Consider the following 17,892-nt stretch of genomic DNA (forward strand, 5'->3'; position numbering starts at 1 on the left):
CTGGGGGGCCTAAACAGATGGGGAGGAACTAGATTGACTGGCATCAGGGCAGGGGTGGCTTTCTGCCAGACTGGAGATGATTTCATGGGTCATTGTTCCTGTGTAGGGACCACCCCTGTCACAGAGCTGGCTGGCAACCATATCTGAGTCTCCATCAGCCTGGCTTGCATGATTTGCTCTGCTCTGGGGATTCCCTGATACCCTACCCCATTCAATTTGCTGCCATACCCAAGATGTTTGCAGCAGCTTTTCCATAGGAATGGTCTGTCCTGACTTAGGCTTCAGACTTTGATAAAATCTCACAAACAAGCTGCAGCTGGTGACAGCATGCCCCAAACCTATAAATAAAAGGCTCAAGTCCCAGCACTAGCACCAGCCTGCCATGCTTCATAGCTGGGTGTCACCTGGGAACCTCCACGCCCAATACAAATAGCAAATAGCAGCTGTCTGGATCCCTTTGTAGCTCCTGCTGAGTGGCCCCAGGTAGTGGCTGACTTTACACCTGCCTTGAGGCCCTAGAGCCAGTGCACCCAGTTAACAGCTTCAGACCATAGCAGATTACAAGTCTACACATCCACAAGTGGCACTCAAGTGACAGAGTCAGTGAGTACCAAAGCCCCACTAAAGCAAGTCTTGCTCCATAAGAGTGTTCCCTGCACAGTAGCTCTCCCACTGTAGTTGCAGCTGGTCCTCACAGCTCATTGGCCTAGAGGTCAACTCCTCTCAGTGATACCAACAGCAATCAAGGCTCAACTATTGTACAAGAATGTGCACACAGCCCACACTGGGGCATTCTTAAGAGTGTCCAGCTCAGATAACTAGGCAGGCTGAGGCACTGTGTCTATCAATTCCAGGAGACATAGCAGCTCTACCTAATACATAGAAACAGACACAGGGAAGTAGCCAAAATGTGGAGACAAACATGTCACAAGTGAAAGAAATGGAAGCAAGCAAACTACTAGAAACAGAGTTCAAAACCATGGTTATAAGTTTATTCAGAGATCTTCATAAGACTTTTAAGGATCTTGGTAGAATGTCAAAGATATGAAAAAAGGACCAGTCAGTTTAAGCACACACTAACTGAAATAATATTTTACAGGGATTCAACAGTAGAGTAGAATATTCTAAGAATCAAATCAATGATTTGGAATATGAGGAGCAAAAAGAAAAAAAAAAAAGAATCCAAAAATATGAAGATAATGTAAGGAGCTTCTGGGGCAACTTCAAGCATACCAACATTCACATTATGGGGGTACCAGAAGGAGAGAGAGAGCAAGATATTGAAAACCTCTCTGAAGAAATAATGACAGAAAGCTTGCCCTACTTGGTAAAAGAAATAGACTTACAAGTCAAGGAAGCACAGAGATACAAACAAGAATCCAGAGAGGTCCAAAAAATGCCAAGTGTTAAAAACAAAGAACCTTAAAAGCAGCAAGAGAAAAACAGTTAGTTACCTACAGGGGAGCAGCCATACAACTGACAGTTGATTTCTCAACAGAAATTATGCAGGCCAGAAGAGAGTGGCAAGAAATGTTCAAAGAGATGAATAACAAGGACTTAAAACCAAGATTACTCTACACAACAGAGCTGTCATTTAGAATTGAGGGTCAGATGAAGAGCTTCACAGGTAAGAAAAAGCTAAAGGAATTCATCATCATCAAAGCAGTATTACATGAAATGTTGAAGGAATGCTTTAGGAAGAGGAAGAAGAAAGAAGGAGGAGAAGAGATAAAAATATCAACAATAAAATGGCAACAAATACATATCTATCAATAATTGAATCTAAAAATCAAAATAAATGAACAAAAAATCTAATGAACAGGCCTAGCTGGTTTGGCTCAGTGGATAGAATGTCAGCCTGTAGACTAAAGAGTCCCAGGTTGAATTCCAGTAAAGGGGTTGTGGGCTTGGTCCCCAGGAGGGGATGTGGCAGCCGATTAATGATTCTCTCTCATCATAGATGTTTCTATCTCTTTTCCTTTCCCTTTCTCTCTGAAATAAATTGTGTGTGTGTGTGTGTGTGTGTGTGTGTATTTTAAATCTAATGAACAGAATAAACTGGTGAGTGAAATAGAATCAGAAGCATGGAAGCATGGAACAGACTTACAAATCTCAGAGGGAAGGGGGGAGGCAGGGTGGGAAGAGATTAACCAAAGATCTTACCTATGGACACAGATAGTAGGGGAGTGGGAGGCAGAATCTAGTGGAAGTGGGTAATGGGGGAGGGAAGGGGACATCTGTACTACCCTCAACAGTAGAGATTTAAACTATTAAAAAATTTTTTTAAAGCCATGTTACAGTTTTAGAACTGAGTCATTAAAAATAACTCATGCACCCTAGCCGGTTTTGCTCAGTGGATAGAGCGTCGACCTGAGAACTGAAAGGTCCCAGGTTCAATTCCGGTCAAGGGCTCGATCCCCAGTGGGGGACATGCAGGAAGCAGCTGACCATGATTCTCTCTCATCATGGATATATCTATCTCTGTCTCCCTCTTCTTTCCTCTTTGAAATTAATAATGATAATAATAAATTCATGCTTATCTATCTCCTCTGTATTAAATATTTATGAGCATTTTATTTTATTTTAATTTTAAATGATGTAGGTTTTAATTCTGGTTTTACCATCAATTAGCTGTTATGATCTTGATCTTAATCAACCTAGGTCTCAGTCTACTCAACTTTGAAAAGGACTAAGATTTGATGATCCTTCTCAACTCTTAATTTTTACGATTATTACCCCTTTTCTGTAGTTGGCAGTAAAAAATGGGGACATATGAAATGTTAGACCTAAAAGATTCAAAGAATTAAATTGAGGTTTATGATTTCTATAGAAACTATGCCTTTATGTATTTTCTGACAATATTTGTTATGAGTATGGTCAAATGTGACCTGAGAAATTCACATAGTTGCAAATCTCTCATTAATATGAAAAGAATTAATATGAAAAGAAAGATACAAATTTAAAAATAAAAGGTGAAGGGAAATTAGTTTATTAATTTAAACAAAGTATATTTTTTTTAACCTCTTATGATATTTAAGAACCAATTTTCAGGTAAACTAACTTAAACCAAAAGTTTATTTATTATTGTAGATTTTCCTTAATAAAGTTGGAAATCAATATTCAGCAATTAAGGAAAAGTAAGCCATCAATTTATGTTGCCATTTAAAGTGACAAATATAAGTTATAAGGTATTATGATTATTAAATTTTTTCTTTGTATCTAGAAAGAACATACACAATTTGGTAAAATGAGGAAATGAAAAGCAGCACATGAAGGTTGACTTCCACAGGAATCACAACCTCCTAAATATGTATGATGGACATTGAGAGAATCAGTGGGAAAGTTTCTTCTTAAGTGTACAGTGTATGAAGCAGCAAAATACTGTCTTCATACACTTGAGAGAGAGGTTTTCTGGTGGGTAAGATGTAGCATTCACAATGGCGAATTCCAGAGATAAAAAAGTCTACATGGGAACTTGCAATTTTCTACCCTTAACATCAATAATCATCCAAACTTCCAAAAGGGTTGGTAAAATATAAATTTCACCAGAAAAGGTTGATGAAATTCAGTGTAGATAGTCTTGAATTTCAGATACAAAGAAAATAAATTCCATTTAAAAGCTCAAAAATGTCATAATCATAAAAAAACTTTAAATTCCGTGTTTGATATGCAAAATAGAATGCATATTAAACATTTATTCATTACTTAACAAATTTTATTTTTAAAAGTTTTCCCATTTTTATTTTTACTAATTTTTTAACAGGGGGGCTGAACAAGTGCACTTTAAAAAATACAAAATCTTAGTCATATAAACATGTGTTTTCCAATTGAAATTTATATATTTTTAAATTTATATAAACTGTGAATTTCTATTCATTTGAAAAGAAATAATACCTAGACAACTATATCTATGCTCTGAAATAGCAACATCATCCTGTCATTAGCCAACCTATTATTTCTCTTCTTCTCCCTCCCCCCCCCTTTTTTGTTTTATTGATAAAATATATGTTTCTCTTTTTAATTTTTCTTCATTTTGGGAAAAAGAATACTAACTTCTTATTAATATAAGTAGCCTCATAGATATAAACTTATAATTGATAAGAAACATTGCAGAAACAAATCCTCTATGCATTCTTTTCAAGTTTCAGGTGCCTTCATGCTGCCCCCTGCTACCCAATGTCTTCATTAAAAATTGTCCCTAACTTTCAACCTTATCTCTTTTCTTTACTCTCCCCATCAAAACCTACCAGGCCAGAGATCCAGACCAATAGAGTTTTCCTCTACCAGACAAAGGATAAACAGGCTAAAATAAGAAAGAGGTAGTTCCTTCCTATTTTAAAAAAATGTTTTTATTGATTTCAGAGAGGAAGGAAGAGGAAGAGAGAGATAGAAACATGAATGATGAGAGAGAATAAGCGATCGGCTGCCTCCTGCACAACCCAGGCATGCTCTAGGAATCGAACTGTGACCTCCTGGTTTATGGGTCAACACTCTACCACTGAGCTACACTGGCTGGGCATTCCTTCCTATTTTTCCCATCAGCATTTTCTTGCCAACTACAAGCATTTGAACTAGAGTTCTGTGGACAGTGACTCATATCTAGATTCAGTCATTGTGCTGGTTCCAAGATACCATCATGGGTTTACCTTTTCCAGGCTCTACACCACAAGTTACACCTTCCTCTCTACCTATATTGAACTTTTAGTTGGTATTCCCAAATGCCATGCATTTATTCTTCTTACCTATGCTCACAGTGCCTTCCTGTTTTTCAAGGCTCTGGTCAAAATTACCTTCTCCATGAATTTTACCCCAATTCCCAAATGCTGTTCTGGTCTCTCTTTAATCCTCAAAGGCTCAGTACAATGTTTTTGTTGTTTGTTTTGAATATAGTTGAAGCTTTCTAAAGGTTTATTTAATAAGCAATGAGCAGATAACTAACTTTCACTCTTGGGAAAGCTATTTGATTTGATGACTTTGTTCAATAGAGTACCTGTAGGGGACAAAGGAAGACTCTAATACTACAGTGTTAATGCACCTGCATGGGGCGGTCTTTCTAATTCCCATCACACTGTGCAAGGCCTATTTTGATCCCTGAAATTAGAGATGTCCATAGAAAAATGAACTTAAACTTATATTGAGTGCTTATGACATGTTAGGCACTATTCTAGGTGCTTTAAATGCATTAATTTATTGTGGTCTCACAAAAGATAGTTGAGGTTGGTAATACTACCTTTTTTATAGAAGAAACTGAGGATTTGACAAATCAGTAGTTGGCCCTAGGTTATACATGTAGTAAAGGACAGAGCTAGTAACTCAGATAAAAGTTATGCCCTTCAAGTGTTCTCATAGCTTTAATATAAATGTGCATGGAGAGGCTTCTACTTAGCTATTCTATAAGTTTTTGTTTGTTTGTTTGTTTTTAAGTAAACCTTGTCTAGCCGAAACCGGTTTGGCTCAGTGGTAGAGCATCAGTCTGCGGACTGAAAGGTCCCAGGTTTGATTCCGGTCAAGGGCATGTACATTGGTTGTGGGCATGTCCCCGGTAGGGGGTATGCAAGAGGCAGCTGGTCAATGTTTCTCTCTCACCAACGTTTCTAGCTATCTCTCTCTCCCTTCCTCTCTGTAAAAAACCAATAAAAATATATTTTAAAAAACACACACACAAAAAAAACCTTGTCTATAGAGTAAGCTTGGAAATTGTGATCACATAATCAAACAAAGCTGTGAGAGATTCAGTGTTGACTATCTGTTAATATGTGCAAGAGTTGAATGTCTTGCCCCAGCCTGGTGGCTCAGTTGGTAGGAGTGTTGTCCCATACAACAAAAAGGTTGCAGTTTTAATTCCCAATCAGGTTACATGCATGCCTACCGTATGTTGCCAGTTTGATCCTGGTTGGGGCACATATGGGAGGCAATTGATCAGTGTTTCTTTCTCACATTGATGTTTCTTTTTCTCTCCCCCCTCTCTCTAAGTCAGTAAACATATCCTGGGTGAGGATTAAAAAAGAAATTGATTGTCTTACAAAAAATGTGAAGGAATGTAGGATTCTGCCAAATTCAATGATCTCTAAATCTTATACCCTGTAAGATTAAGAAAAAAAATCCCAATTATTTGTCAACTGAAGTAGCCACTTGTGTGGGTCCCAAAGACTAACTTGGCTTGAAAAAGGAAAGATATGACAATATTTTAGGCATCTAGGCTTTGGCTCAGCATGTCACATCAGTGTCTCAGACAAGGATCTAGTGTTCTAACCCAAACCTTTGCTCATCAAGAAACCTCAATAAGCTGAGAAGGCAGACCAAAATATTCACTTGGGAAGGCAACACTCAAAATTATTTGTTAGGACATAACTCTTTTCCTAGTAGGTAAGAATCTTTTACCTTTAGAAAGATTTAGAATAAGTATGGAAATGTTTTTTAGTGTAGGTAATTATTGTTTAAGAACATTTGACATATTGGAATATGAGGTAAGCCTATCAGAACTTCTACTAAGTTAAAAATGTGTTAAAACATTAAAGGTGCTTTAAAAGTCATCATACTTAGAAGTTAAATTTATCATATATATATGACTTTCTTAACTTTTTGACAATGCTTACTAGGTACAAAAGGAGGCAATTATGTTCAGTACACTTATAAATGCAGTATAAAAGTTGAGAGGTGTTTACTTAAATGGTGCTACAAATTAAACCAAATTTTAAAGAATCAGGATTTCTAAATAAGATAAGACATGTAAACTAAATTTAAAAACATAAGAAGTACCTTTGGATATATAACTTTAATAAATTTCATAATATGTTTTAAAAAGCATATTAATTTTTTCAATATACAAGGACATAAAGTAACTTACAACTTAAGAGCAGCTATTGCTGTCTTCTTCCAGCTCTATTTGGTGTTCATTAAGCAGTTATATTAATGTTTCACCACACAGAATTTGGTTTGACAGCTCCATTATTCTTTATTCTTATAAAGGAGACCCAGAAAGCTCCCTCCACTTTTTACTATATGAAGACAAAGTGAGAAAATGCAGTCTAGCCCAGCTGGTGTGGCTCAGTGGTTGAGCATTGTCCTATGAAGCAGGAGGTCAACAGTTCTTTTCCTTGTCAGGGCACATGCCTGGGTTGCAGGCTCAGTCCCCAACTGTATATGGGAGGACGTGGAGAGGGGGGAGAGTGTACGAAACAGCCAATCTCTGATTCTCCGATTCTCTCTCATAATTGATGTTTCTCTTTTTCCCTTTCCCTTCCTCTCTGAAATGAATAAAAAAATATATAAAAAAAGAAAATGGCCATCTATGAATCAGGAAATGGGTCCTTGATTTTGGACTTCCTAGCTTCCATAAATGTGAGTAATAAATTTCTGTTGTTTATAAGCTACTTAGTCTATGGTATTCTATTAAAGCAGCCTGAACAGACTAAGACAAAAATCGTTCCATATATTTGTCATCCAGTATAGTAGCCAACTAGCTGGGGCCAGGTGTAGCTAATGAATTTTTAATTTTAATTAATTTAAATTTCCATCGCCAAATGTGTCTAGTGACTACTATACTGGACAGCACAGTTCTGGCAGTTTTAAGCCATTTAAAATTATCTGAGTTTATTATTATATTGGGGCGAAATGATTGCCTTTGATACTAGACCACACCAGCCCAAACTTACTTTTTAGAATAGCTTCTCTCGTGTTATGAAAGAAGAGGCTTCTGGAAATGTTAAGGACATTGAATTTGCTGATTGCTTTTTGCTTATCTATGTTGGCAGTTTGTTTCTTGGACTTTATTCTTTAATGGAAACTGAGCAAAGGCTGTAAGAATGAGAAATTTCTTGTCTCAGAGCAGTGAAGAAATTAAATTATTGGAAAAGATCCTCTTCACTCCTTGGCACATTATAGTGTTTTTCAATTGGGGTTTCTGACCTCTTTCTTGGAGGATGGAGACTTCCAGTGGATTAGAGCAGTGGCTTGAGTTTCAGAACTAATTATAGGTCTTTGGCATAGCAGCATCTCTTTTTAGTCTCATTGAAACCATTCATTATTAATGAGTGTAGAGCATTAGTGGTCTGTAGGATAAAATCTTGAGAAAACCAGCAAAATGCCACAGATACGGACATCTTTTTCAGATATAAATTACTATTGAACACAACTAAATTCTCTATTTCACTGCTTTTAAATGTAATTTACAAATTATTTATTGCTTTAAAAAAAGTTAAAATACACACATATATGAATTGTTGGCAAATAAGTCTCAAATATGATATTCATGCTGAGGGCTTCAAGTCATTACTGAACTCTTCCCTTTGCTTTCTTTCTTTTCAATTAAATGTATTGAGGTGACATTGGTTAATAACATTATATAGGTTTCAGATGTACAATTTTATAATACATCATCTGTATATCATATATTCACAACCCCAAGTCAAGTGTTCTCCCATCACCATTTATCTCCTATTTTCCCTTACATCCTTTCCCTCTGGTAATCATCATACTATTTCCTGTGTCTATGAGGTATTTCTTTGTTGTTTTTGTTTAATCCTATCATCGTTTTCACCAGTCCTCCAATCCTACCCACACCTGACCATTGTCAGTCTGTTCTCTGTTTCTATGAGTTTGTTTCTATTTTGTATCTTTCTCTGACTGACTCATTTCACTTAGCATATGTTTTCCAGATTCATCCATGCAGTTGCAAAGGGTAAGATTTCCTTTTTTTTTTTTTTTTTTTTTTTTTTTTTTTTATATAGCTGAGTAGTATTCCATTGTGTAGATGTATCAGAGGTTTTCAATGAGGGTACCTTGACGACCCTATTTAATATTGCAATGTGTATTTATTCATATAGCTGCCAAATGTTAAATGACGCTCCTTAAAGTTTGGCATATTGCAAAGCCAACATATTTATCATGGCAGGTAGCACCTGGTGCTCCAGAGCAGTGTTTCAAAGAGTGGTCCCTGGACCAGCATCATCAGCAACATCTGGGAGCTTGCTGGAAATGCAACTTTGTAGGTTCTACTCTAGACCAGCTGAACCAGAAGCCGTAAGTGTGAGGCCCAGCTGACTGTTTTAGGTGATTTCAGTGCATGCCAAAGTTTGAGATCCATTGATCTAGAGTATGTTGAATGTCCCCAAAATATCCCAGAGGTGAAAACATCTCCAGGTTGGTAAAGATTGAAACATTGTGTACATTGTGAAACAGAAGCCAATATTTGGGCCTAGTAGTATGAATCATTAATTTACCCACTTCAACAAAGCTTCCCAGAAGTTCTTGTCTTTGGTCTTTATTTTTCCGTTAAAAGTCAGCTTCTGAAAGAATTTTATGAGATATTTCTGAAAAGATGAGATGCAGTACAAGTGTGCCTTTAGCAAATTCAACTTTCAAATATTCAAATATATACAACTGATAAATTAGGTGGGCAATTACTCATTTTACAAGAAGGTTATTAGATTTACAAAGTTACTAGAGGATTCATGAAACAGTGATACTATACATTACATTTAAAATGCCAATTTACATAAAATAAATTTACAAATATCTAATATGTCAGTATAGAAGAACAGGTAAGTAGACAGGCTTTAATTTCAGCCTTCCCAGTTTTTGTTTTTTATATATATATATTTTCTTACTAGAGGCCCGGTGCACATTTGTGCACTTTGGGGGAGGCCTGTGCTCTTTCACAATCTAGTATCTCTCACTTTTTACCTCCTGCCTGCTCCTTCTTCTTAGCACTGTCCCAGAGGCAGGAGAGGCTCCTGCCACCACCACTGTGCTCGCCAACCAGCTGTGAGCCCGGCTTCTGGCTGAGAGGTGCTCCCGCTGTGGGAGCACACTGACCAACAGGGGGAGCTCCTGTGTTGAGTGTTTACTCCCTGGTGGTCAGTGCACATCAGTCAACTTGCATATTAGGCTTTTATTATGTAGGATTGATTTCAGAGAGGAAGGGAGAGAGAGAGAGAGAGAAAGAGAGAAACATCAATGATGAGAGAGAATTATTGATCAGCTGCCTGTTGCATGCCCCCCACTGGGGATAGAATTCACAACCTGGGTGTGTGCCTTGACCAAGAATTGGGAACCATTACCTTCTGGTTCATAGGTCGATGCTCAACCACTGACCCAGGCCCACCCAGTTTTCCCAGTTTTAAACTAGTTTTTTTTATTTACTGTGTAACTGAGCCCAAACTTTAAGCTTCAGTTTCCTCACTTACAGAATGGGTATAATAATTTTTCTATCTTCAACATTTGTGTGAGGATTTAAAGGAATAATAAAGGTATCATTTAGCCTAGAGGCTGGAACCTAGTAAGCTCTAATTAAAATTTGGATTTAGTTTTGTGTTTTTTTTTTTAATTAGATGCATCTGTGACCAGTATGGTCTCTATAAAAACAGGTATTCATGTTTTATCACTCAAGAATGTTTATACAAAGCAATTAAAGTTTATACAAAGCAAATAGGAGCTAACCATATTGAGCACTGAATACCCAGCCTGGACATCCGGAATGTCATTCAGCTGTCTGGTCTAATTAGCATATTATGCTTCTATTATTATAGATGCATAACAGAAACTCTCCTCCCTTTGGAAATTGTAATATCAGAATATGATGTTTGGAGCTGCAGCAGCCATTTTGTTACTAAGAGGAGACATTGCTGACATTATGGTACTGTAAAAGAGTGAAACCTGCCCTGACCAGTTTGGCTAAGTGGATAGAGAGTCGGCCTGATGACTGAATGGCCCCAGGTTCGATTCTGGTCAAGGGCATGTACCTTGGTTGTGGGCACATCCCCAGTAGGGAGTGTGCAGAAGGCAGGTGAATCGATGTTTCTCTCTCATCGATGTTTCTGATTTTTTATTCCTTTCCCTCTCCCTTCCTCTCTGTAAAAAAAAAAAAAATCAATAAAATATATTTAAACAAAAGAGTAAAACCTATCAAGAAACTTGATAACTCTGTTGAGCTACTGAATTAAAACTAGAAATGCCTTGTTTCTTATCAATTAGTTTAAATAATCAATATCCTTATTTTTTATGCCACTTTCAGTAGAACTCTATGTTATCATGAAAGCCAACTAAATGATATACTACATCTAGCTAGTAGATTTAATTGGCTCTATGACAAAATGATTTGGTGACTTTATTCTTGAAGTATCTTAAGCCACATACAGAGAATCCTAATGAATAATGTCTTCTCCTCCAATTGATCTGTATGCACTTTTCTGCTACATAACTGATGTGCTTAATTAATCATTAGCTAAACATGTAATTATATTATCTTCATAAATTAAAGTATTTATTTTTATTTATAAATTTCTGTTATATACTATTAAAAGTATTACAGATTTCAAAATAAAAAATATTTTAAATTTGATATAATACTTCAATACCATAATTATATTTCCCTTTTTCATTTTACAATTTATGTTTATGTTGACATTTATTTCATGACATGGGTGTAAAATGTACAAACTGAGGCTCTACCAATTTTGCAAAAAGTTTTCATTACATGGACCTCACAAGGACATGCCCAAAATTCTTACTACCAGAGTAATTCCCTTTGTCTCTCTTCTCAAGCAAATAAGTTAATGTTTTATTTCTCACTTTGCAATAGTAATTTGCACTGGGTGGCAATTTATTTATGTAGATGGTCATATTTATTTGGGTCATATCTAGAATCTGAGGACTATTTTCCCCTCAATGTGTGAATATCTGATACCCAAATAATGGTCCTTCAATAGAAGGACATTTGTTAAATATTATTTAACAGATTTAAGTTTTAAAAATTTACTTTAGAGATATTATTTGGCCTTTATTACCAAACTAGAAGCCCAGTACACAACATTCGTGCACTTGGGTGTAGTCCTTCAGCCCAGCCTGCACCCTCTCACAGTCCATGACCTCCTCAGGGGGTCTGCCGAGGGATCCTTAGCACTGTCGCAGAGGTGGGAGAGGCCACCCTTCGCTGTGCTCCTCAGCTGTGAGCCTAGCTTCTGATTAAGTGGCGCTCCCCCTGTGGGAGCACACTGATTACCAGGGAGCAGCTCCTGCGTTAAGTGTCTGCCTTCTGGTGGTCAGTTTGCGTCATAGTGACCGGTCATTCTGCCATTCGGTTGATTTGCATATTAGCCTTTTATTATATAGGATGTGAATCTCTCACATTTAAGACATTAGATTTAAAGTATCCTTAGAACTTTGAACCATATTGAACTATAAACTCCATAAGAGATTTTCTCCTCTTTTTCTTAATATTGTATCATAACATCTTGGCATAATAGCACATACCAAATAAGAGGAAAATCTAGAACAAACCAATCCCAAATAAAAATAAATGTTAAAGCTATACAGTACATCCTTTTTAAAAAAATCTTTTTCATAAAGAAACTGTATTTTTGCTTTACTTTCCCTTTATATTCTCCATTTGAGAATATTTTTTGGAAAGAAAAAACAAAGTCATAACATAAACATCCATTTTTGTCTATAATTTTCTCCTCTTCCTTGGCAAAACCATGCTGAGGAGAGTAGTGAATGAATCTGTACAGAAAATATACACGAGAAGTGGGTAAAATTAAGAACATACAATTTCAGACCTGTATTAAAGTTGATTTTCAGAGGGCAAAATTTTTAGCTATTTTTTTGTTCTTCTAAAAGAGTTCATTCCAAAATATATTAGATTGGTCTTGGCTAATATTTTCAGTATTTTATGTTAGGTCATCTTATTATCTCTATAAATATATCTTGTCTTTGTTAACTCATCTTTCCTAATAGGTTTGGTTAACCTGAAAATTTCTCAACCTTTAGCAATACTAATGAATACAAGTTAATAAATTAAAAATCATGTGGGTTGATTGCATTGAGTTTAAATAAAATTCTCAGTTTATTTGCTATTGACCAACCTTCATAATTTCAAGTTCATTTTTCTGAGGTTTGTTGTTTAGAATCTGATTTACAGATTCTCCATGTCTTTGGCATTATTTATTTCTTCTTCCTGCAACCTGTTTTTTGGCCATTTCACTACTCAGGGACCCTTCCCTTCATCAGAGTAATGGGTAGGGTGAAAAATATGATATTTTAATATAGTCAATTTTACTACCTGCTAAAATCTCTGGTATGCAAGAGAGAAATGTAACATTTATAAAAATGGGAACTAAAAAAATAATTACTTGTTCATAATTTAGTAACTATTACATGAAAACCTGAGTTTTCTGTATGCTACATTTAATAAGTAAAGATTTGTCATGCTTAAAGCATCATTTATTATAATAATTCTAATCATTTTCACACCAAACTCATGAACTAAATGCCTACAGAAATGTTGTCAATTAAAAAAGACAACATCCAAAGAATAACTAAAATGAAGCACAAGGTAGATTTAAAAATGGAAAATATAAAAATTAACTGTTTTTGCCTTATAGATTTAAACCTCCTTATTTACATAGTGATTTAAGAATCACAGATAGGAAAATATCTTTAACATAAATATCTGGATGATTTTTTTAAGTGAAGATTTAATTATAATGGTTACTTCATAATCAATGATGTAACAGTCAATGGTGTGAGAGAACAAAGAGCATTGCATAGTTACATACGGACTTCATAGCATCAGTTTGTTTTTTATAAGGGGGGCTACCTTACATAAACATTTTTAGTTTTCACAAATTAAAATTTAAAATATCACCACCTGAATAACAGAATATTTTAGCAATAAAAATACTGGCAAGTATACTGTTTTCAATAGATCAACTTTAGAGAACTAAACTCTCCATCATAACCAGAGGGTTAGATAATAAGTTTATACCTGCAGTATATCATTCAATAAATAATCTAAATTTTAATAACTAGTCTTGATGGGAACATTTCAATTTCACAAAAAGATAAAATGTTACAGTGAATATTTAAAATTTTTTATAGCATAGTATAAATGAAATATAGGCATAATACATAATTATTTTTGAAGTTCAAGGAAAGGATCTTAAACAGATAAATTATAGAGACACAGATATCAGAAATACTATTTTTAGTCATTTTCACACATTCTTTTTCTTTAGAGTTTTAAATCATTAGTGAAATGAACATTTACAAAGTGAATAACACAATAATTCAGAAATTTTTACTCTCTCAAGAAATAATATATTCAATTGTGTGAAAAGGTGATCTAGGATACTATTGTTGTTTTAATTTCTGTATGCAACATTTAATAAGTAAAGATTACTCACTTTCCATGATTACTCAATATATTTTTCACATATTACTTGGAAAAATAATATATTTTTAGGTACAACAATCGATTCCTCCCATTTTCTTTTTTGAATAAAAGACATACTTACTGTCTTTATAAACAACTAGTATATTCACAGAGGCTAGTAAAACCTATGTCATATCATAATATACATTTTTATTCTTGCAAGGCTTTGGGCCTAAATATTCTCTAAGCAGATAATGCTCAATAAGGACAAAGATGGAAAAGACTTATCCTGCATTTAGATATATTAAAAGCAGTTGTATATATGTTCTTTAAAAATTAGCCTTTAATGCTTTCAATAATAAAAATTTATTTTAAAAAATTAGCCTTTAAAAAAAATGATATACATAAATTCAATTGAAGTGTCATATCAAAGTAAACCACACAATAAAAATGTAGGCATTATTATATGTCAAACTACTAGAAAATTCTCAGGAGAAATTTAAAATAGTTATTTAAGAAATCCCCAGGTTCAAAATGAAATGCAACATTTACAATGTTTGTGAAATAAAACTCAAACATTTTCTTAAATTGAAAAGACATTAATATGTATGATATTTTATTATTTGGAAAAAGCAAGCTGTTACTGAGGCAAGAGAGAGTAAACTGGCAGCTTTATTATTGAAGACTTCTGACCTAGAGATAATCATCTCAGATAATACACAACTGTAAACTGCATGCCTGTCTCTGATGCTCCTTGCTCTCATCCATAGTTCACAGTTCACACAAAACATTTAAATCATACAACTGAATAATTTCTTCTGACCAAATTGAACTTTCTTTAAGTAAATAAAGGAATAAGATAATAGATCAAATCTTGCCCCACCTCTTTTCCTCCTTTTTTCTTTAGTGAAACTGACAAATTGGTGAGGAGCACTACAGCGCCACCAACACAGATCAATGCAAAACAAAAAAGATCTCCCACCGTGTGCAAAAAGAAAAAAAAATTAGAAAAAGGCCCCCAAATTACAAAATGTCTCCCAAGTGTACCTTTTTGGAGAAAAACAAGATAGATCTGCAAAGATTATCTAATGAAGAGCTTCGAACAATATAATGGAACACAAGTTTAGATCTGATCAACAAATAAAAGACCCATTATTTAGTAACAGCCATAACTTAATATAAACCCGGTTATGTCCATCTCCACCTTCGTTATACCAAGGGCAGCTTTTCTGTAGTTTGTTTCCAAGTAATCCATGAAGAAAACCACAATAGGCCTTAAAGAATACAACAAACAAACTACACCCATCAGTTTGCCCGCTGATAATTTAATCCTGGACAAATTAGGTAATATGTAATTTTTATAAAGAGGATATGCAAATATTTGTCATTACCAACATTGCTAGCACAAAACAAATCCATCTAGAAATGGCTTAGTTCCTTGTAGTTCACAGTAATTAAAGGATAATTTGCATTATAAATATTTCACTTTAATAATGAAAAAATATTTTTTTCTTTAGGTAAGAAAAAGACAAGATTAAGTAGAATGTGCAGATCAAAGCTTAAAAAAATACAAAGATTGGTTTTGTTAGAAGAAATACAATAAAAATCATTTTTACCTTGTGTTTCCTTCAAAGATTTAAAGATATAAATATTTTAAATTACAAACTTACCTTTATTGCAGGCAAAGGAGAAGCCAGTTCTTGAAAAACAATTGTAACAATATAGGCTGAATACTTGTGTCCCTAGAAACAACAGCCTCCAGGCAGCATATGGAGCTTGAAACATCTTTAAGATTTTGGGTAAATAAAAAGTAATACTTTCTTCCATGATCGGCGGCAGAATGGGGTGGCTTTCTCCAGGATCTGTGAGCATTTGTGGGAAAAATCGTAGAAATATCCACGGAAGATTAAAAGCAGAGGAGGCAGCGCAGCCAGAAGACTGGGGTTAACAACTTTGTGATGGCAAACAGGCGTGCTCTGATTGGCTGGGAGGGCAGTGTCCCTACAGTCTGCACTATCCCCCGTGCCCCCGCCTCCTGCAGCTCGGAAAGAAATGCAGTATGTGTGCCATTTTACACTGGGCTTTTAAAAGCACAGCCATGCAAATTACAAAAGTCTAAGCTTGCTGTTAAGTGACACTGCAAAACAATAGCATTCACGACTGCTTATTAGCTCAGGAAAATGCCTTTTTAACGTCTTAAGGAACACTCTTGTTTCTTGTATGTGGTTTTGTGGGGGGAGGGTTTGCGGAATATAATGTTTTTCATAAGCAAATTGCTTTTCACTTCACAAAAGTCGGTATTATTCAAATATAACCCTCTGAAAACTATTTCCATCAAAATGTTTTTTATTTGAGGTACCTTGTAAATTCATGGCTCCTTTAGCTCGCCGAACTTGAATTCCTTGAAAAAAAAAAAAACCACAACAATTTATTAGCCATAATAACTACTATTTCTGCAAAGAATAAAATAAAATAATGATTTAAATAGTTAAAATCAGTGGACATACTTTTTTTTTTTCTGTTTAAAAATTCAGTTTCAAAAACCTTTAGTGGCTGACAGAATTCTATCACTCTGCCTTACAAACAAAATGGCTGTGGTACTGACTTTTTTGTGTTTTTTTTTTATTCTCCCACCATGCCTCCTCCCGTCTTCCAGGAAGTGGTTAAAATCCAAAATAAATACAGTAGTCAAAGTACATTGTCCAGTCTGAACTCTGGTGAAACGTTTGGTAAGGGGCTCTTACAATGTGCTGCTTTTTATTTTTATTTTTTTTAATTGTTCTGAAATGAACATCAATCACTAGAGATTTACTTGACTGTAATTTGAACTTCCTGCTTTACATATTTATAAGGGCTTTCACCTATCTTGGCAGGCTTTCAAATTAAGTGGGCTGGAAATTTGATGTTCTGCTTCTAGTTGTGAGTTGAGTCAAGTACTTGGTTGCAACTGGGCTTTAAAATAAAAATAAAACAAAAAACTTTTTAAAATAATATAGTATGAATGCTGTGCTATTAGTAAAAATGTAAAGTCACAAAAGTGAGCAAATATAAAAATGTTTTAACTGAACATAATCACTATAAAATTCTTTGCCAGCTAAATTTCTAATGAGCCTAGGATAGAACAGGGTTTAAAGGAAATGGATGAAGAAAGGAGTGGGGAATTGCCTGCATTCCTTAGGAGACTTTACTCCAGATACACACACACACACACACACACACACACACACACACACACTTTCTATTTCTATCCTTTCCTGACATTCAATAGCTAACATACTTAGAGAACTACAGCTGGGGTGACTATATAATTTATTGTCTAAACCAGGACAGGTTTTGAGAGTGAAAGGGGCATATTACTAACTACCGTGTTTCCCCGAAAATAAGACATCTTCTGAAAATAAGACCTAGCACATGGAAAGATAAGACATCCACTGAAAATAAGACCTAGTGCAACTTTGGGAGAAAAAATTAATATAAGACACTGTCTTATTTTCAGGGAAACAGGTTAGTTCCACTGGAATAAATAGAGACTGCTCATGGTAAACCAGGAGGCAAAGATCACTATATATTCAGAGAGACTGAATTTTTGCTAGGCAGGTCACCTACAGACGTGAGTCCTTGGCCAATGTAACTAGAACCTGAGCTAGATCCCTTCTCTGCATGATACCTACTGCCCTAGCTTTATCATCAACTGAAGTAGATAATGAAAGACTCAGATTAAGATGTACTTAATGAATAAC

At 35.1% G+C, this 17,892-nt stretch overlaps 1 protein-coding gene across 1 annotated transcript in view; it reads right to left on the reverse strand.

Moving 5' to 3' along the window:
- EPC1 (enhancer of polycomb homolog 1) overlaps positions 1–16,102 on the reverse strand; it is a 103,879-nt gene extending 87,777 nt beyond the window's left edge. The window contains exon 1 of the mRNA XM_036453800.2: positions 15,823–16,102. The gene's annotated coding sequence lies outside the window, so the exon portion shown is untranslated. The remainder of the gene's footprint in view (positions 1–15,822) is intronic.
- Positions 16,103–17,892: the final 1,790 nt, after the last annotated feature.

The sequence above is a fragment of the Pipistrellus kuhlii genome, unplaced genomic scaffold, assembly GCF_014108245.1.
Source record: "Pipistrellus kuhlii isolate mPipKuh1 unplaced genomic scaffold, mPipKuh1.p scaffold_m20_p_1, whole genome shotgun sequence".
In the NCBI taxonomy this organism is placed as follows: Eukaryota; Metazoa; Chordata; class Mammalia; order Chiroptera; family Vespertilionidae; genus Pipistrellus; species Pipistrellus kuhlii.